The sequence below is a fragment of the Ambystoma mexicanum genome, chromosome 2q (genome assembly GCF_040938575.1).
Source record: "Ambystoma mexicanum isolate Mex_15411 chromosome 2q, UKY_AmexF1_1, whole genome shotgun sequence".
Classification (NCBI taxonomy): domain Eukaryota; kingdom Metazoa; phylum Chordata; class Amphibia; order Caudata; family Ambystomatidae; genus Ambystoma; species Ambystoma mexicanum.
The window spans coordinates 158,890,373-158,911,499 of record NC_090924.1 but is presented as its reverse complement, the minus strand read 5'-3'; positions in this window follow the sequence as shown (position 1 = coordinate 158,911,499).

Here is a 21,127-nt window from a genome sequence, read left to right as displayed (position 1 = left end):
GCACTCTCCCAGTCCATATTAGATATTCTTAGACTCGGACTGGCCTATAGGGCAACAGGTCCATGACCAAACCACAAATGCTAAATTCTGGTGTAGACACATTTTTTTGGTCAAAGTTGTTTGGCCAATGTGGGCCAGTTTAATGAGTTACTTCACAATGCTGCTAATCATTTTGACCAGTTTTGACCAGAATATTCTTCAAGATGCACAATATGCATCACATTTTATCAAAAAACTCCCCCTTGGGTACTATTCAAACAGTATAACAAAAGGAGCCGTTTGCAACTGTTGACCACTTTTTATTGGTGCCTGAGACAATTGTATGGCCCAGTCTGACCCTACACTTTCAACATTCTCACATCCTCCTATTTTACATTCTACATTCTATCATTCTACATTCTCGCATTCCACATTCTCCATTCCACATTGTACATTATCCCATTCTCCAATTTTGCATTCTACATTCTCCGATTCCACATTCTCCCATTCCACATTCCTCATTCTTCCATTCCACATTCTCCCATTCCACATTCTCCCATTCTGCATTCTACATTCATTCCATTTCACATTCCACATTCCAAATTCTATATTCTCCCATTCCACATTCTCCCATTCCACATTCTACATTCTCTGATTCCACATTCTTACATTCCCCCATTCCACATGCTCCCCTTCCACTTTCTCTCATTCCAAATTCTACATTCTCTCATTCCAGATTCTCCCTTTCCTCATTCTCTCATTCCACTTTATCCCATTCTACATTCTACATTCTCCCATTCCACATTCTAAATACTCCCATGCCACATTCTTCCAATTATACCATTCCACATTCTCCAATTCCACATTCTCTCATTCCACATTCTATATTCTCTCACTCCATATTCGACATTCTCTCATTCCACTTTCTCCCATTACACGTTCTCTCATTCCACATTCTATATTCGATCATTCCACATTCTACATTCTCCCATTCCACATCCTACATTCCCCCATGCCACATTCTCCCATTCCACATTCTCTCGTTCCACATTCTATATTCTCTCATTCCTATCTCAAATTGCATTCCCTGACATGCAAACTGCATTGTTAATTATGGCCCTCTCTCCCACTGCATGAGATGCTCAAATCTAGCTGTGCCCTATTTCTAATCACATTGTTGCCTGTAGGTGTGTAGTCCTCTCTCCCACAGCGGTTGTCTCAAATCTAGCTGTGCCCTATTTCAAATTGCATTGTCTGGTACTCAAATTGCATTATTGGTGGTGAGCCACTCATTCTGTATACAGAACTCCCAATCTAGCTATACCCTATCTCAAGTTGCATTGTTGGCGGTGGACCTCTCTCCCACTGGTACTGTGACTGCTAGCTACCCCCCACAGGACAATGTTGCGATTCCTGCCTTCTTCCTCAAGATAATATTGGAATTGATCGCTGGACTGAGCACTAACCCTGGTGATTGGCAGACACTGTACAATTCACATCTAGAGAGCATCACTGTGGAGTGAGACAGAGATCACTGGCTGATTATTGTGGAGTGATACTGTGATTAGGAGCTTGCATCTCATGAGATGACACAGTGATTGTGAGTTACGCCCATTAGGACAATTCTGTAGTTACTAGCTATACCCTTCCTAACACCACATAGTAGGCTCACTGCAGCGAACCTTGTCCAGGGAGACCCCATTAAGGACAGCCACTGAAAACACCCAACATTATAACCCTAACAAACCTCCTCTACCTTAATCAAGACAGCAACTGTACAAGCCAGCAATGTCAGCTGACAAGACCACCCACAGATAGAGCCCAAACTTGTAGTGGACAATTCCCTACACCCAATACTTCACCACATGACAGCCCGACTAAAGAAAAAATGAACTCGGCAACAACAAACAAAATAAAGACTAACAAAAACTCTTAAGCTCAAAAAGCTGCACAAATGACCTCGACCGAGGGAAAAAAAAGAGCAGAAAGAGCAAACACACCTGAACACCACCGAAGACTCACAACTGCAGAACACACTCTCACAGATAGGAACGACAACCGATCCAATGCAGAGAGAAGAGAAACATCCCTCTACTTAACTCCATACCTCGCAAATAACCGGTCACCAGAACGAACCAACACAACACATGAATCAACAACAGCAGACAACCAAAAACAACCACACAGAAGAAGAACGGACAGCGCTAGACATAACAAAAACATAATCAATGCAATAATACCTTAGATCACCAAAACAAGAGGAACTTCCACTCAACACCCACAGCATTTTGAAGAACCTGATGAAAACAAAAACCCAAGACTGAACCTAGAAGAACTTTCTGACGACACAGATGCACCTGTACCAACACCTCAACTAGAGCTCGACCTGGAAGGAAACTTTAACACCAATCAGAAGACAACCCTAACAATAAAGCCCAAACCAAACTACACCTTTAAACTCCACTGCAACCTAATAAATACAGGATCCATGGCAAAACACTCAACTGAGATCTTTGACCTTCACCATGACAACGGCATTGGCATCCTATTAATCACCGAAACATGGTTAGACGACAACTACAAAATCACACTCCAAAGCTGACTCCTGTAGGGTATTTTGTGGAGATTTGGGGCCTGACGGTATTTTATTACCGCCGAAAAATAACTTAGCAATAATCACTCTTTGTATTCAGATTTGGCCATGTGCAACAATAATACAATGGACATGCATTATTTCAGCACCCAGACCTGCATATTTGGTATACGTGGTTGGTGGTATTTTGGTGAGCATAATTCCCTTGTTTTATTTGTGGCCCCAATGTCCAGAATCCCTTATCTTCGCTTAGATTTTTCGTGTGATCACTAGAGAGACCTCAGACCTGCATTCTAGAGATACCACAATTTCCAGTGATAGTGTTGGTGCGCCACCATGGGCAAACTCACTGACTTATTTACGACAGAGAGCTATATGTGGTAGTCTTGTGGTAATTTCCACTACCTTATATACGGTAGGGAGCTATGTTCAGAGAGTCTCTCTTCCCGTTGGCTCATGTACCTCCAACAAGTTATACTACAGTCACTCACAATTATTCATACTGATTCTGACATACACACATCTGTCTTAAAATGACCATTGCACTGTTTAAAAATCTCCCCACATCATTGGCATTGTAATGGTAAATAGAAAATACACCACCCGTCTGTTTTCAAATATTTTCTGTATTATAAAAGTTGCATTTAGACATGATCTCATTCTTTACAGCAATAAAATGGAACAATCAAAGCATTTTCAATGACACACTGCAATTATAGTGGCGGAGAACAGAACTTAAATTGCAACATTAGCACTTGATTAAGACACGCACGGGACTTTCATTTTTCTACACTGACTGCATACTTTCGTGCACACACACAGCTCCCCCAGTTAGGTAATTACCTTATCTGTTCAGAGGCTTCTCTCTGTGAATGTGGCTCTCTTGGCTTAACTCCAACAAAAAGGAACGCTTGCCTTCTCAAGCCGGGGTCATTGCCTGGAATTCTCAGCTTTTTCAGATAGGACTGCCTCTGCCAGTGGAAAGGTAATTCTTTCAGCTTTCCCCAGTCTCGACTGCAGCAGGACACCCCCACAGCCAGGTCTTCTCCCCAGTAGTGCAGAAAGATGTCTGCCTGTCTTTTTCCCTGCTACTGCCCACTAAAACTTTCCTCTCAGCCCTCTTTATGACGTGTTCCAATGAAATCCATCATCTCTCATCCTCCTATTCTTCAACAATAGCTTCGCTTATACATTTGCAATTGTTGCAAATCTGACTTCCTTCCTCCTGCAGTTACTGTGCACAACAACACGGATAATCAGGCAGAGAAGAGAGGAAAAAAAAATCTGCACACTCATTTAACTGGTTTTCAAAGTATGCCTAATTCTGCAGTAGAGAACACATTTTATTAGTGATTTATATTAAAATAAGGTTTTATTAGTCAGGTTAATGGTTAATATGTTAGCTGTTAATTTTCAAATGTGTCTCTAGCAATATAGGCATTTCAGGTGAAAAATAGTGTGCATTTTTAAATGAACACGTGTGCTTTTAACTGTAAAAATAGCTTTGCATCTTATATGTTAAAATCGTTTTTTTGACTGAATAGCCTGTCTTTCCTTGTTAATCTGCTAACCCATATAGCAATGCACCGCACCCTTGTGGTGGTGATGCTGCAAAGTGGTGGTGCTGCAAAAAAAATTTTGCTACTTGTGCAGTATTGCTGTACTGTGTACTGTAACACGCCAAATATCCTTACATATACCCTCCTTTTGTTTTTAGAACTTGGCTATAATCCAAGCCAATTCCTAAAAACAACTTGTTTTATTTTTTTTTTTTTACAATATAGCAATCCAACAAAATGAATATTCATGTGCATCAATTTGCAATCAACATTTCATCTGAGTCCATCAGTTCATAAAATGTTCCACATTTGCCTTCTCGGTGGAAGTGGCATTACTTTAAGTTTAAATTTTCCAAGTCAATTAAAAACAATGAAATAAAACAACTAACTAAAACAAATAAGTAATATAACAAGTTAAAATAAATAATTAAAATAATAAATACGTGGAACTTCATATGCCGGAACTTTTGCTTTGTCTCTTTTGGTATGTCCCGACCAGCGATGTTATTCGGTTCATTCGAGTACTCTTTCATCTTGGCAATCTTGAATCCACAGTAGTCATCTCTTTTGGCATTCCGGTTATTTTGTCTTCACCTCCACCTGGAGGCAGGCATCTTTTGGTCTTCATCCAGGGGACTCCAGGAATCCATCGTCTCCCGTGGCCTCTGATCCCGGAACCTCCGATCAAATAATGTTAATTGTCTAAATCAAAATAGAAAATAAACAGATTAAGTACATAGCACAATACTAACTTCATCCTTTTGCCAAAAATAAAACATGCTTGGTAAAAATACTTCGTTTTTTTTTTTTTTTTTTTTCTGAAATTAAACACAAGTTAAAAGAAAACAAACACATATAAAACAGCATTCAATATTTAATACACTTTCTCTCTGCACACCAACCACGAGCTTCCGTTATATGTGCATTTATTTATTTATTTATTTATTTATTTATTTATATTATATATTTTCACATATATTACAGTGTTTATGTGCCATCATTACAATCAACTTTTTTTTTAACTTCTTTGTCACTGCCTCCTGATCACACCCATTTATTTTCTCAAGGGACTCTATCCGTTTCCACATGCTCAAGCTGCCTGATCTCATGTCTGGGATGGCATGGTTTGATTTGATTTACATGGACAAACTGCTCTATTGCTGTTTCACCTTCATTTTTCAAAATTTTATACACTACAGGAGAGACTTTATCTATAATTCGAAATGGCCCCTGCCAGGCTGCCAGAAATTTAGAATTTTTCTGTTTACTTTTTCCAAAATGAAACTTGTACACCTGATCCCCTACATTGTATTCCTTTACTGATGTCTTTTTGTCATAATATGACTTAGCACTGTCAGCAGCTCTTTCCAGATTTCTCTGCACAAAAGCAAATGCATGTTGCAAATGCCTCCTCAGTTCATCAATATATTCATGAACTGTGGATGCACTCACTAGAGTTTGCTCATGTGTTCTGTATAGTAGGTGTTGTGGTAACACCATTTTCCTACCTGTTAAGACCTCATGGGGGCTAACACCTGTTGCTTTGGCAGGAGTCGACCTGATTGCCATCAAAACCAATGGTAAACGCAAATCCCAGCTGGAACCTGCTTCTGCCACAAATTTCTTTAAAATGTCCACAACAGACATATTGCTTCTTTCAACTGTACCTGAAGACGCCGCCCGATATGCGATATGTAGTTTCCTTTTCACACCTAGTATTTGCCATACCTTACTCATTAGAGTACTTGTGAAATGACTTCCTCTGTCTGACTCAATTCTTTGTGGCAACCCAAACCTTGAGAACACATGGTTCACCAGCAATGTGGCTGCTGTTTGCGCACTACAATCTGGTGCGGGAATGCACTCAATCCACTTTGACATCAAACATACCACACTCAAAATATAGCGGTGTCCCCTGCTCGACCTTTTTAAAGGACCTACATAGTCTATTTGCAAATCTGACCATGGGAGAGTTAGGCCTCTTTTCATCAATGGTGCTCTGTGCATTGGTGAAGCAGGTTTAAATTGGGCGCATACTAGACATCCTCTAGTATATAATTCCACATCTTGGGACATATGTGGCCAGTAAGCATAATCTTTTAGTATTTCTAATGTCTTCTGTGAACCTCTATGGCCTGCAGTTATGGCATCGTGTGCATGGTGTAGCATTAGTCCTCTGAATGAAAGGGGTACTACCCACTGTATTTGCCCTGTTATGGACTCTCTAATCATGAGTCCATCCTGTAATCTAATTCGTGTTTTGTTCTTTAATAACACCCTCAACTCTTCTTTTCCCATACAATCATTTTCTGTTAAAGGATTTTGTTCAGGATCTATCAAATGATTATAATAGATTCCTAAAATTTGATCATTCTTTTGTGCCTCAATCAAATCTTGGTCTGGCGTGTCATGACTCCACTGCACCACCGGTTGATCTACCTCCTTTGGTGCTTTAGAACGTGTGACTGCATCAATTTGTATTTCACCCATTAAATAATCAATAGGTAGCAATTCTCCCATCACAGCCCCAATCTTAGCCAGATGGTCTGCCTTATCATTTCCCTCCTTATCCTCTCCTGGTGTTTTTAAATGCCCACGAATTTTTCTCCAGTATATTGTTAAATTATTTTCTGACACCAATTTGTCTATGGCTTGTATCATTTTTCCATGTTTAAGTGGCTTTTTGTTGTATGTAACCATGCCTCTTGCTTTCCAACCAGGCAAATATTCCACAAAGCTATTCCGTGCATAGTCAGAATCAGTCACCAGGACAATTTCACTGAACTTTTTATCAACTGCAGTAGCAATTGCTTTATAGATGGCTGCCAATTCCGCCACCTGACTACTCCTATCTCCAATCCTCATCCCTATACTAGGAACGCCTTCACATTTCAACCAGACATTTCCTATTCCTGCCACTAATTGTTTATTACTGTCATTTTCAATGTGAAAAGCACAACCATCCACATATACAGTTGGCAAATTCTTGCATGTTTTTTCATCAAAAGCTTTGTGTGGTGATTGTTCGAATTCCTGTAAACTAGCTTCCACATCCATTTCATTTGTTATTTGTCCAGCTGCACAGTCATGTAAGTCAGCTAACCCTTGAGCAATTGGGCTCTTTTTATTTTGTCCATATCTTACTTCTACGGGAAAACCTTGTAATGCCAGCGTCCATGAAGTGATTCTGGATTGCGCTAGATTGCCTGATCTAATTCTTTTACTCTCTAAAAATTGCAAAGGTTGATGATTTGTTTCAATAATCACCTTTTCTCCCTGAACAATGGGGCGGAAATGTTGTAGCGCCCACACAGTGGTTAATAGGGCCTTTTCGCATTCATTAAATTTCATTTCAACTTGGGAAAATGCCTTACTTGCATATGCAATGGTTTTGTGATTCAAATCGTGTTTTTGTGATAACACTGCTGACATACAATGTTCAGAAAAGCCTATTTCTATAAAGAAATCCCTGTCCTTTATGGGGTATGCTAAACATGGTGCCTTTACAAGACATTCCTTCAATCTAGCCACTGCATCAGACTGCTCTCTTTCCCATCTCCAGGGAGTATTTAGTTTAAGCAGTTTAGTCAATGGTTGAGTGATTTCTGCATAATTCTCAATGAACTTTCTGTTATAGCCTGTCATCCCTAATAAACTTTTTACTCCTTTCACATTTTTAGGATCTTTTAATCTTTGTATGGCCTCTATTTTCTTCCTTTGTGGATTTAGCCCATGTTCAGTCACTTCATGCCCTAGAAAGTTCACTTTTTTCTTGCACCATTGTGCTTTTTGCAAAGATACTTTGGCGCCTGCTTTCTGCAATTGGCCAAGCACATGTCTTATTTCATCAAAATGGCTTTTAAGGTTTTCATTTTTTATCAAGACATCATCCACATAAACTATTGTCCCTCTTTCCGCTGCATCCGGCATGGCCTTTCTCAAAAATATGCCAAATTCACTCCCACTATTGATGTACCCGAACGGAGCTCTAAGCCAGGCATATTGAGTCCTGTCAAAGGTAAAGGAAAATAGGTGTTGTATCTCCTCTGCCAATGGCACACACCAATATCCAGATGTGAGATCTAACGTGGTAAATACATTTGAACCATGTATCTGAGCTAGGCCCTGATCAATGAATGGTAGTGGCCATCTAGATACTGGTACTCTTTTATTTAACTCTCTTAAGTCTGCACACAGCCGCCATTGACCATTTGGCTTTAACACACCTAAAATAGGCGTATTGGATGTGCTATGAATGGGCCTAATTATTCCCCGTGATTCCAAATTTTTAATAATCTCTGCCAATGATTCTAAACATGCCAGCGGTAGTCTATACTGGCGTACAAACACTGGATTTCTGCTACAACCTTCTGGTAGTGTGGCCACATGTAAATCAGTTAAACCACAATCATAAGCATCTTTTGCAAATACATCCTTAAACTCCATAAATATTTCCCTCAGATTGCGTCGATCCTCATCGCTGTTACATGCATCCGCTAAGGAGATCTGCTCTTCTACCATTCTGGAAAATTCTGGAAACTCTTCTGGTAAAGGAATCTCAGCGCTTTCCTCTAACTGTGTGGCTGTGTCTTTTTGTAGAGCTGCCACTTTCAAATATTTTGGCATATCAGCTTCCACTTCAATGGGCTGATTTCCTGTTTCATTTTCATTTAAATTAAATATTATGCAATCCTCTTGATGGCAGCACACTGTCTCATTTGAATCATAAGGATACACAGAGTGAATTTTAAATATTCCTTTGGGCTGAGAGTCCAGGCGTTCTGGCAACTCGCCCTTGGCATCTACATATTTTTCAGGAATATTCCCAATCACCATGTTATTTAAATCTGCCGTATAATGTGATTTTTGTATGGCCATTCCTAATGGGGAGTTTTCCTCTAAATGAACGTCCTGACAACCTTTATTATTTACCATGATTTTTACAGATCCCTCACCAATGTCTACCAATGGAATGTATTCATAATCCAGGCCTTGCTGTTTTATGGATTCATTCAGGCATACAAATGCATCAGAGCCTTTCATCTGCTGTCCATTTTTGCATTTCAGTGTTATTGCAAACTGTTTTGTAAATGCAGGAACAATAGTATTTTTCCTCATTTGTAATTCGACTGCATAAGGAACTAGTTGTGCACAATGATAAGCCCTTCTTTTGTCTTCAAATTCAGGTGCCGGACCACCTAGGCGTGACCATATTTTTTGATTAAGGAAATCTAACACCATACACATTCTGTGCATGATGTCATTGCCCATGTAAAATTCATTTTGTGCTCCACTCACTATCCATACATTATGGTAAATTGTTTTCTGCCCAATGCTAATTTTAAGCATGCATCTGCCTGTAATTCGGTTTTCAAAGTCTGGACTGTCCAACCCAGAAACATATTGGTTTTTAATCCTAAATTTCGGGATTTCTTCCCTCTCCATAATTTTTTGCAACAATTTCTCATTAATGAAACTCCTTTCATGTTCAAGCGCTAAAGTGGCTTTTATTGTTTTAAGATAATCATTTATACCAACGTGAACCCATGGTTGCTCATCTTTCATGTGTATCTCTGCCAGAGTGGTAATGTGTTTTTCTGAATCTGTTTTAGGAACAATATTCTGTTTGCATGTATTCTCTTTTAAGTAGAAACGTAATGTGTACTCATCTATGGCAGTCTGCCAATCTTTCCTTGGGTCCAAGTATATTTGTACAGGTAGTTTTTCATTGTCGCTCTGATCTTTGTCTTGACACATTAATATAACAGTGACACTAGGTATGCAGCTATTCTGGAGATATACCTCCACAGCATCATTTGTTTTGGCAACGGTGTGACATTCTTTTATATTGCTGTTTTGTGATTTTAGTTTCTTAGGCCTCAATGGTTTTTTGGTTAAGGACCACAGCACTCCATTCACCCCATCTATGAGAGGAGACAATCTTTTCAGGCAATCTGTCCCCATCAGAAATGGAATTTCACAAATAGATGTGATCAATACCTCTTGTTTCATTCTGTGCTTACCTATTTTTATGTCAACCTCAGTTACACCTATGATGGGCACCTCCTCCCCATTAAAGTTATGCACTGGGCCTTGATTTGCCTTACAGCGTTGGTGGTATAGTGGTGAGCATAGCTGCCTTCCAAGCAGTTGACCCGGGTTCGTTTCCCGGCCAACGCACCATAAATATGTAGGGTATTTTGTGGAGATTTGGGGCCTGACGGTATTTTATTACCGCCGAAAAATAACTTAGCAATAATCACTCTTTGTATTCAGATTTGGCCATGTGCAACAATAATACAATGGACATGCATTATTTCAGCACCCAGACCTGCATATTTGGTATACGTGGTTGGTGGTATTTTGGTGAGCATAATTCCCTTGTTTTATTTGTGGCCCCAATGTCCAGAATCCCTTATCTTCGCTTAGATTTTTCGTGTGATCACTAGAGAGACCTCAGACCTGCATTCTAGAGATACCACAATTTCCAGTGATAGTGTTGGTGCGCCACCATGGGCAAACTCACTGACTTATTTACGACAGAGAGCTATATGTGGTAGTCTTGTGGTAATTTCCACTACCTTATATACGGTAGGGAGCTATGTTCAGAGAGTCTCTCTTCCCGTTGGCTCATGTACCTCCAACAAGTTATACTACAGTCACTCACAATTATTCATACTGATTCTGACATACACACATCTGTCTTAAAATGACCATTGCACTGTTTAAAAATCTCCCCACATCATTGGCATTGTAATGGTAAATAGAAAATAAACCACCCGTCTGTTTTCAAATATTTTCTGTATTATAAAAGTTGCATTTAGACATGATCTCATTCTTTACAGCAATAAAATGGAACAATCAAAGCATTTTCAATGACACACTGCAATTATAGTGGCGGAGAACAGAACTTAAATTGCAACATTAGCACTTGATTAAGACACGCACGGGACTTTCATTTTTCTACACTGACTGCATACTTTCGTGCACACACACAGCTCCCCCAGTTAGGTAATTACCTTATCTGTTCAGAGGCTTCTCTCTGTGAATGTGGCTCTCTTGGCTTAACTCCAACAAAAAGGAACGCTTGCCTTCTCAAGCCGGGGTCATTGCCTGGAATTCTCAGCTTTTTCAGATAGGACTGCCTCTGCCAGTGGAAAGGTAATTCTTTCAGCTTTCCCCAGTCTCGACTGCAGCAGGACACCCCCACAGCCAGGTCTTCTCCCCAGTAGTGCAGAAAGATGTCTGCCTGTCTTTTTCCCTGCTACTGCCCACTAAAACTTTCCTCTCAGCCCTCTTTATGACGTGTTCCAATGAAATCCATCATCTCTCATCCTCCTATTCTTCAACAATAGCTTCGCTTATACATTTGCAATTGTTGCAAATCTGACTTCCTTCCTCCTGCAGTTACTGTGCACAACAACACGGATAATCAGGCAGAGAAGAGAGGAAAAAAAAATCTGCACACTCATTTAACTGGTTTTCAAAGTATGCCTAATTCTGCAGTAGAGAACACATTTTATTAGTGATTTATATTAAAATAAGGTTTTATTAGTCAGGTTAATGGTTAATATGTTAGCTGTTAATTTTCAAATGTGTCTCTAGCAATATAGGCATTTCAGGTGAAAAATAGTGTGCATTTTTAAATGAACACGTGTGCTTTTAACTGTAAAAATAGCTTTGCATCTTATATGTTAAAATCGTTTTTTTGACTGAATAGCCTGTCTTTCCTTGTTAATCTGCTAACCCATATAGCAATGCACCGCACCCTTGTGGTGGTGATGCTGCAAAGTGGTGGTGCTGCAAAAAAAATTTTGCTACTTGTGCAGTATTGCTGTACTGTGTACTGTAACACGCCAAATATCCTTACACTCCCAACCAACTTCAAATGCCTTCAGATAAACAGGAAAAATAAAAAAAGGAAGTGGACTCGCAATAGCATTCAAAGGACACTTGAAAATAAAAACAAACATACCTCACAACATCATCAACTGCGAAACCATAGTTATACACCTATCAGCGAATCTAAAAACTAACATTACATTCATCCTGGTGTACAGACCACCGACATACGATGCAACCTTTGTCGATAACTTCATACAAGCCATTGCCAACATAGCCATCAAGCACGAACATCTCATTATCCTGGGGGACTTCAACATCTGATTTGAAGAAAGACACGCCAACTCCCAAAACTCACTAATTGGACAATTTACAACCATGAAACTACAACAGCTGGTTAAAGGGGCAACACACTCAGCAGGAAACACCCTTGACGCAATATTTGCCAATGACAAACTTATCACCACAGCACCACCGATACAAATACTGTGGAACGACAATCTCATCATCCCATTCGTGATCCTACTACCAACTCAAGTCCGTATCCAGACCTGCAGGGTCACAACCATCATGAAAAGAAACTGGAAAAAAGCATGCAACTCATTCGAAACAACTGGAGTTGACCAAACCCACAACTACAGAACTAGAGCTGGCTGACCAGGACGGGAAAGCAGAGCTACTGCAAAAATTGATTGCTGATACAATTGGAAACATCGCCCCGGAAAAACCATTCACCCCCTCAAAAAAAAGGGCAACGGCAAAATGATTCACCCCACTAGTAAGCACCATGAAAAAGGACAACAAGAAGATGGAACTGGAATGGAGGAAATAATACAACCTAGACAAGAATATACGGTTCCAGACACCAATCCGCCCTTACAAGAAAGAAATACAAAAGGCGAAGAGAAGGCATTATGACAGAATCACCAATGCCACCAACACACAAAAAGAAATGTTCAACATCATTAAAGAAATGAGAAACCCACCTGGCTGCGACAACACTCCAACCGCCTGTAACGGAGGTACCAACCACTGAATGCAGTAGGGGGCAGTCGTCCCCCCACTTAAAGCTAGGCATAGACATTTGTGTGGCTGATTTATTATTGTAAATGTCTGAAATAGAACTCATAGGGTTGAAAGACATTAGTACTTTAATGGTGTTATGTTTATAAAGTCAAAAGTCCTTTTTATCATGGTTTAGTAAGAAGGCAGGGTACAGAATGCATATTATAAAAATTGAGTAGGAAAATGACTAAGTGTTTTAATATACCCAGACAGAAAAAGAACTCTACCATTTGTGTAACTGACAAATACCTTTAATTCGAACAATGCCTGTAATGAGTAAATCGAATGAAATAAATGAAGAAGCTCTCTGCAGACAGTGGTGTCATGAGTCAGCCCCGGAGCAGGTAAGTTTCAAGGCCGCAGTGCCCTGCGGAAACCAGATAAGCTGTCTGATACCAGACAGACAAACAAGGCCATGTCTGAGTTTGTAGCCAAGCACACAGCTGTCTGACCAAATAAGGCTGGTTAAGCTGTGAAAATCCAGTAACTGGTACCAAATGTATTTCAATTGGAAGGTGTAAGCAGAGAATGAGTAATTGCCAGGTGCGAGAGTAAAGTCAATGGAGAGTTTTGGCTGGGCATGTATTAAAAAAGGGTGGGAGTTCGATTCTCTTTCTCAAAAAGGATATAAAAACAAGCTCCATTTTCAGCATGGGCCAGAGTTTGTGTACTTGAGAATGATGCTGTTTGTGTCAGTCTGGCATGAATAAAACCTGATGGGCCTCATTACACGTTGTCTGGTAAAAATCGGAATTTAACGGCATGGCGCTATCAGAGTGTCCGCCCTCGCAAGAGGCCACTAATAGCGTCCCATCACGAGTACGCGGACACGAGCATAGCGCCATGCCGTAAATGACCGTACCGCCCTGCCGCTAAATTCCCCAAAACGCCCCTTACCGGCGTCGTCCAAACCGTCGATAGCGCCTCCGCCCTCCCGCCACCTGTAAATAGCGGTCACCGTTAAAAAGAGGAACCGGAAATTACGTCATCGCACAGGAACGGGAAAGAGCACGGCGGCCATCTTTAAAAACACAATCCATTGCCATCCTCTGCATCCAGGACATATATCCAGGGTACTCCGACCAGGAACCATACCGGATAGCCTGAAGATGCCGAAGGCCCTAAAAAAAACAGCTGATTGCCAGCGCAAAGAAAATTTTTCCAATAAGGAGCTTGTGATGCTGACCACCACACTTGCTGCCAATGCAGAAGTAGTGTTTGTGAATGACATGCGGAGGGAGGCCCTCCTTAAGAAAAAGGCCATCTGGGCCGAAGTCGCACAAAAAGTCAGTGCGGTGGGCACTACCACCCGGAATGTCAAGGACTGCCGCAAGAGGTGGGACGACCTCCGGGTCCGTGTGCGGAATATATTATCAGTGAACCGCAACATGGCAATGGGCACAGGAGGTGGCGCAGAGTCCCCATTGAAGTTGAAGGAGTGGGAGGAGATATGTGCCTCCACGGTTGGAGTCGAATCGATCGAAGGGGTCGGAGATATGGAGCTTGGCGTGGCCATTTCATCCAATGGAGGTGAGTGTATACACCAAACAATGCGCAGTGAAGGGTGAGGGGTCCCCCAATCATGTGTCCATATGAATCCAGCCACAAACAGACATGCATGCATCACCACATACCCGTCCAAAACAGGGCCAATCATGCATGTGCCAGCCAACATCCCCATTACCTGCCTCCACACTGAAGAGCCCCAAATGCATTGGACGGCATGACGTATGCATGCTGCATAAGGCAGGTCAACCCATAGATGATGATTTACCCCTTTTCTCACCCCTGCAGGATCAGTCACGGAAACTGAGGAGCCACACACTTCAACACCTGCTCCCGCACCCAGGAAAAAAGCCAGGAGAGATGCCACGGGGGACACCGCCACATCCTCTAGGGGACCCAGGAGGAGTGACCATGATCACAGGGACAAAGGCAGCAGGAGCAGCAGTTCCACGCAGCCAGAGGCCATGCCTGCTGCCGTCATGGCACCCACAGCAGTGTGTCTCCCAGCAAGTGAAGGCAGCATTGAGGGAGTGCACTCTGCTGCCACCAGCTCAACGGGTGAGGCAGCAGCCACTGCCCCACCTTTGGATGCAGAGGTAGCACCTGGCATTGAGGATCTGAGTCAGAGCCCCATACCGACACGCCCCTTACTGTCAAGCCCGATGTTCTCACCAGGTCCGTTGAGCCAAGGCGGATCACCCACCCACAACCAAGATGTGTCATGGAGCCCCCAGGTATCCTCACCTCATGCCAGTGTAATGGATCCAGGCGCATCAGCCATCCCACCGGCAGCCACCATACAACATGACCTCCCAGCCATCTTTCAAAGGCAGACCGAAATCACTGGTCTAGTAGGGCAACATGTGGCTGAGACAGGGCGCCTGAGGGAGGACATTGGTGCATTTGCACAGCAGACAAGGGAGTGCATGGAGGCATGCACCAAACGGATCTGCGATGAAATGGCCCAACTAAGGCAGGCCATGAACAGCATTGCAGATGCAATTGAGCGCAGATGCCCACTCCCAACCCAGGAAGAACAGGGCCCCGCCTCCTCAGGGAGCTCACCGCAAACTAGCCCCCTACGCCGGTCTATGCGCAACCTGAGGCGCACCACATCGCAACCACCCGAAGACGGAGCAGGCACTGACAAATAGGGCCATCAAGGACTATCTGCCACATGTGGAGAGGTACACATTCACGCCTTGAGGCTCACGTGGGAGTGTTGTGGGGGGAGGGGGATAAGGGTGTATTCGGGGGTGTTGTGGGGGGAGGGGGGTAAGGGCGTTTGCACAGTTGGGGTCATGCACTTTCTGTTCACATTATGTTCGAAATACACTGTTCTGAGGTTGAAACACAGGCATGGTCTCCATCATTGTGTATGTGTGATTTTCTTTGGGACAGGGGCCTTTGTGGGCCTCAAAATGGGCACAAGGGCAACAAATTGTCCCAGGAGGATAGCTCAGCGGCAGCGTGCTCGACTTGGAAACAAGGTGACATGGAGCAACACAGGTTCGATCCATGGGTCCGCGCTTAGAAACCTCTGGGTATTAAGCGCGTTATAAATAACCTATCATATCATATCATATCATATCAATGCACATCTCTCCATCCATGATATCCCACCTTTGCACATGATGCTATTCCTGATTCAGATGCTGACGCAGATCCTGTCCCGCCGTGCCATTGCCTCTTGCATGTCCTGGCGGAGCATTTCACCCATACTCATCCACATCCACATCATGCTCATCTGGTGGTTGCATAGTGGCTTGGGCACATTCTATCAGATGCACATTTAGTTGTGCCTTACCCATGCCATGGTCATCTTCGCCTTGAATCCGGGGGTTTGTTGGCTGCCCTTGTGGTATTTCTGGGTGCCCTGGTGGTGCTTGCTGCGCCAGTCTTGCCCTCCTCCTCCTCCTTCGTCTCATCTGTGCTGCCTGTTGTTGTTGGTGCTGCACTGCAATCATGTACACAGGCCCATGTCATGCTGCTGGTATTGGGACCATCTTGCTGTGGGAAGGGGTGTGGGAAGGGGTGTGGGAAGGGGTGTGGTGTGCTCTTTAGTGCTGCCTGTCTCCATTGCCTCCACCTGTGCTCTTTGTGTCCACCTGTGGCAGATGGGAACACTGCTCAGGTCTGTTAACGTGTGGTTTTCGTTGCTGTTATTAGCGCCATGCCGGTAACTGCTTTTTGGGTCTTTGGGATGCCGGTATTGCCATGTACGTATGGGTTGTGATTGTGTGCTATTAGCGCCAGGGCGCTATTTACGGTGTGGGGGTCGCGCGATTGTGGCCCCGCCGCTATTAGTGGCACTGTACTTTACGGGTCCACTAATAGCGGTGGGTCGGGGTCGTGATCGGCTTGGGAGAATAGCGTTGCCAGTATTTCGTTACCGGTAACGGTATTCCCTTACCGGACAACATGTAATGAGGCCCGATGTCTTTGATGAACACTTTACATTCTCACATTCTCCCATTCCACATTCCTCATTCTCCCATTCCACATTCTCCCATGTTCCCATTCCACATTCTCCCATTCCACATTCTACATTCTCACATTCCACATTCCACATTCTACATTGTCCCATTCCACATTCCACATTCCACATTCTACATTCTACATTCTCACATTCCACATTCCCCCATTCCAAATTCTACATTCTACCATTCCATATTCCACATTCTACATTCTCCTATTCCACATTCCACATTCTATATTCTCCCATTCCACATTCACCCATTGCACATTATCTCATTCCACTTTCTATATTTTCTCATGCCATATTCTACATTCTCCCATTCCATATCCTGCATTCCCCTATTCCACATCCTCCATTCCACATTCTCCCATTCCACTTTCCCCCGTTCCACATTCCACATTCTACATTCTCCCATTCCACAATCTAAATTCCCTCATTCCACATTCTTCCAATTATCCCATTCCACATTCTCCATTCTTCCATTCAACATTCTCCCATTCCACATTGTCTCAGTCCACATTCTAAAATCTCCCATTCCACATTCTACATTCTACCATTCCACATTCTACATTCTCCCATTCCACATTCTCCCATTCCACATTCTCTCATTCCACATTCTACATTCTCTCATTCAACTTTCTCCCATTGCACATTTTCTCATTCCACATGGTATATTCTCTTATTCCACATTCTTCATTCTCCCAGTCCACATTACACATTCCTAGGCTCAGATGGCCATGGCCAAAAAAAAAATGCAAAATTCTGGTGTGGACCCAACTGTTTGTTCAAAGGCAGCCCCTTTTTTGGTCAATGTGGGCCAGTTTGATGAGTTATTTCACTATGCTGCTAATCGTGTAGATCAGTGTTGCTGAATGAATATTCTTTAAGATGGAGAATTTACATCACATTTTATCAAAAAACTCCCCCTTTGGTAGTATTCAAACAGTGTAACAAAAGGAAAAAATAGCCTTTTGCAACTGTGGCCCACTATTTTATTGGTGCCTAGACAAAGACAATTGTATGGCCCAATCCGGCCCTGCATATTTCAGATTCTCCCATTCTCTAATTCTACATTCTATCATTCTACATTCTCACATTCCACATTCTCCATTACACATTCTACATTCTCCCATTCTCCAATTTTGCATTCTACATTCTCACATTCCACATTCTCCCATTCCACATTCCTCATTCTCCCATTCTACATTCTCCCATGTTCCCATTCCACATTCTACATTCTCCCATTCCATATTCTCCCATTCCTCATTCTACATTCCCTCATTCCAGATTGCTTGCACATTCCAAAGTCCACATTCTACATTCCCCCATTCCACATCCTCCCATTCCAAATTCTACATTCTCCCATTCCACATTCCACAATTTACATTCTCCCATTCTGCATTCCACATTCCACATTGCACATTCCACATTCTCACATTCCACATTCTACCATTCTACTTTCTACCAATCCACATTCCAAATTCTACATTCTCCCATTCCAATCCACATTCTCCATTCTCCCATTCCACATTCTTCCATTCCACATTCCCTCATTCCACATTCTATATTCTCCCATTCCACATTCTACATTCTCCCCTTTCATGTGCTACATTCTCCCATTCCACATTCTCCCATTCCACATTTTCTCATTTCACATTCTACATTCCCTCATTCATTCCACATTCTCTCATTCCACATTCTACATTATCTCATTTCTCATCCCCCATTCCACAATCGCCCATTCCATATTCTCCCATTCCACTTTCTCCTATTCCAAATTCCACATTCCACATTATAAAGTCTCTCATTCCACATTCTTATGATTATCCAATTCCATATTCTCCATTCTTCCATTCCACATTCTCCAATTAAATATTCTCTCATTCCACATTATAAATTCTCTCATTCCACATTGTACATTCTCCCATTCCACATTTGACATTCTCCCATTCCACATTGTCCCATTCCACATTCTCTCATTCCACATTCTACATTCTCTCATTCCACTTTCTCCAATTCCACATTCTCTCATTTCACATTCTATATTCTTATTCCTCATTCTACATTCTCCCAGTCCACATTACACATTTTTAGGCTCAGACTGGCTTATAGGCCAATAGGTCCCTGGGCAAACCATAAAATGCAAAATTCTGTTGTGGACACGTTTATTTGGTGAAAGTCGGACACTTTTTTGGCCAATGTGGGCCAGTTTAATGAGTTATTTCACTATGCTGCTAATCATTTTGGCACAATTTAAATCACATTTTATCAAAAAACTCCCCCTTGGGTACTATTCAAACAGTGAAACAAAAGGAATAAATGCCACATTCTCTCATTCCACATTCTACATTCTACATTCTCCCATTGCACATTCTACATTCTTCAATTCCACATTCGTACATTCCACATTCTCTCATTCCACATTTGACATTCTCTCATTCCACATGACACATTCTTAGGCTCAGACTGGCGAATAATAGGCACATGGCGGAACCAAAAATGCAAAATTCTGGTGTGGACATGTTTTTTTGGTCAATGTGTGCTACTTTATGGACCAATGTGGGCCAGTTTAATGAGTTACTTTACTATGCTGCTAATCATTTTCTGATCAGTGTTGCTGAATTAATATTTTTTAATATGCACAATTTGCATTACATTTTATCAAAAAACTCCCCCTTGAGTTCTATTCAAACAGTGTAACTAAAGGAATAAATAGCTTTTTGCATCTGTGGGCCACTTTTTTATTGGTGCCGAGATGATTGTATGGCCCAGTCCGACCCTACACATTCCACATTCTCACTTTCTCCCATTTTACATATCATTGCACGTTGTTGCATTCCACATTCTCCATTCCACTTTCTATATTCTCCTATTCTCAAATGTTGCATTCTATATTCTCACATTCTCCCATTCCACATTCCTCAATCTCCCATTCCACATTCATCGATTTTCCCATTCCACATTCTCCCATTCTCAAATTTTGTATTCTATATTCTCACATTTTTCCATTCCACATTCCTCATTCCTCATTCTCTCATTCCACATTCTCCCATTCCACAATCTCCCATTCCACATTCTTCCATTCCACATTCTGCTGTTCCATATTCTAAATGTTCTCATTCCACAATCTTCTGATTATCCCATTCAAATTCTACATTCTCCCATTCCACATTCTCCCATTCCAAATTCTACCATCTCTGATTTCACATTCCACAATCTACATTCTCCTGTTCCGCTTTCCACATTCCACATTCTAAATTCTCCCATTCCACATTCTCCCATTCCACATTCTCTCATTCTACATACTACTTTCTCTCATTCCAAATACTCCCATTCAAAATATTTCCATTTCACGTTCTCAAATTCCACATTCGACATTCTACATTCTCCCATTGCACATTCCCTCATTCCACATTCTATATTCTCCCATTCCACATTCTACATTCTCCCATTTCATATTCAACATTCTCCCATTCCACATTCTCCCATTCCACATTCTCTCATTCCACATTCTACACTCTCATTCATTCCACATTCACTCACATTCTACATTTTCTCATTTCACATGCTCTCATTCCACAATCTCCCATTCCACATTCTCCCATTCCACTTTCTCCCATTCCAAATTCCACATTTTACATTTTCCCATTCCACATTATAAAGTCTCTCATTCTACATTCTTATGATTATCCGATTCCACATTATCCATTCTTCCATTCCACTTTCTCCAATTCCACATTTTTTCATTCAACATTCTAAATTCTCTCATTCCACATTCTACATTCTCCCATTCCACATTCTCTCATTCCACATTCTACATTCTCTCATTCCACTTTCTCCAATTCCACATTCTCTCATTCCACATTCTATATTCTTATTCCTCATTCTACATTCTCCCAGTCCACATTACACATTTTTAGGCTCGGACTGGCCTATAGGCCAATAGGTCCTGGGCAAACCAAAAAATGCAAAATTCTGTTGTGGACACGTTTATTTGGTGAAAGTCGGCCACTTTTTAGGCCAATGTGGGCCAGTTTAATGAGTTATTTCACTATGCTGCTAATCGTTTTGACAAGTGTTGCTGAATGAATATTCTTTACGATG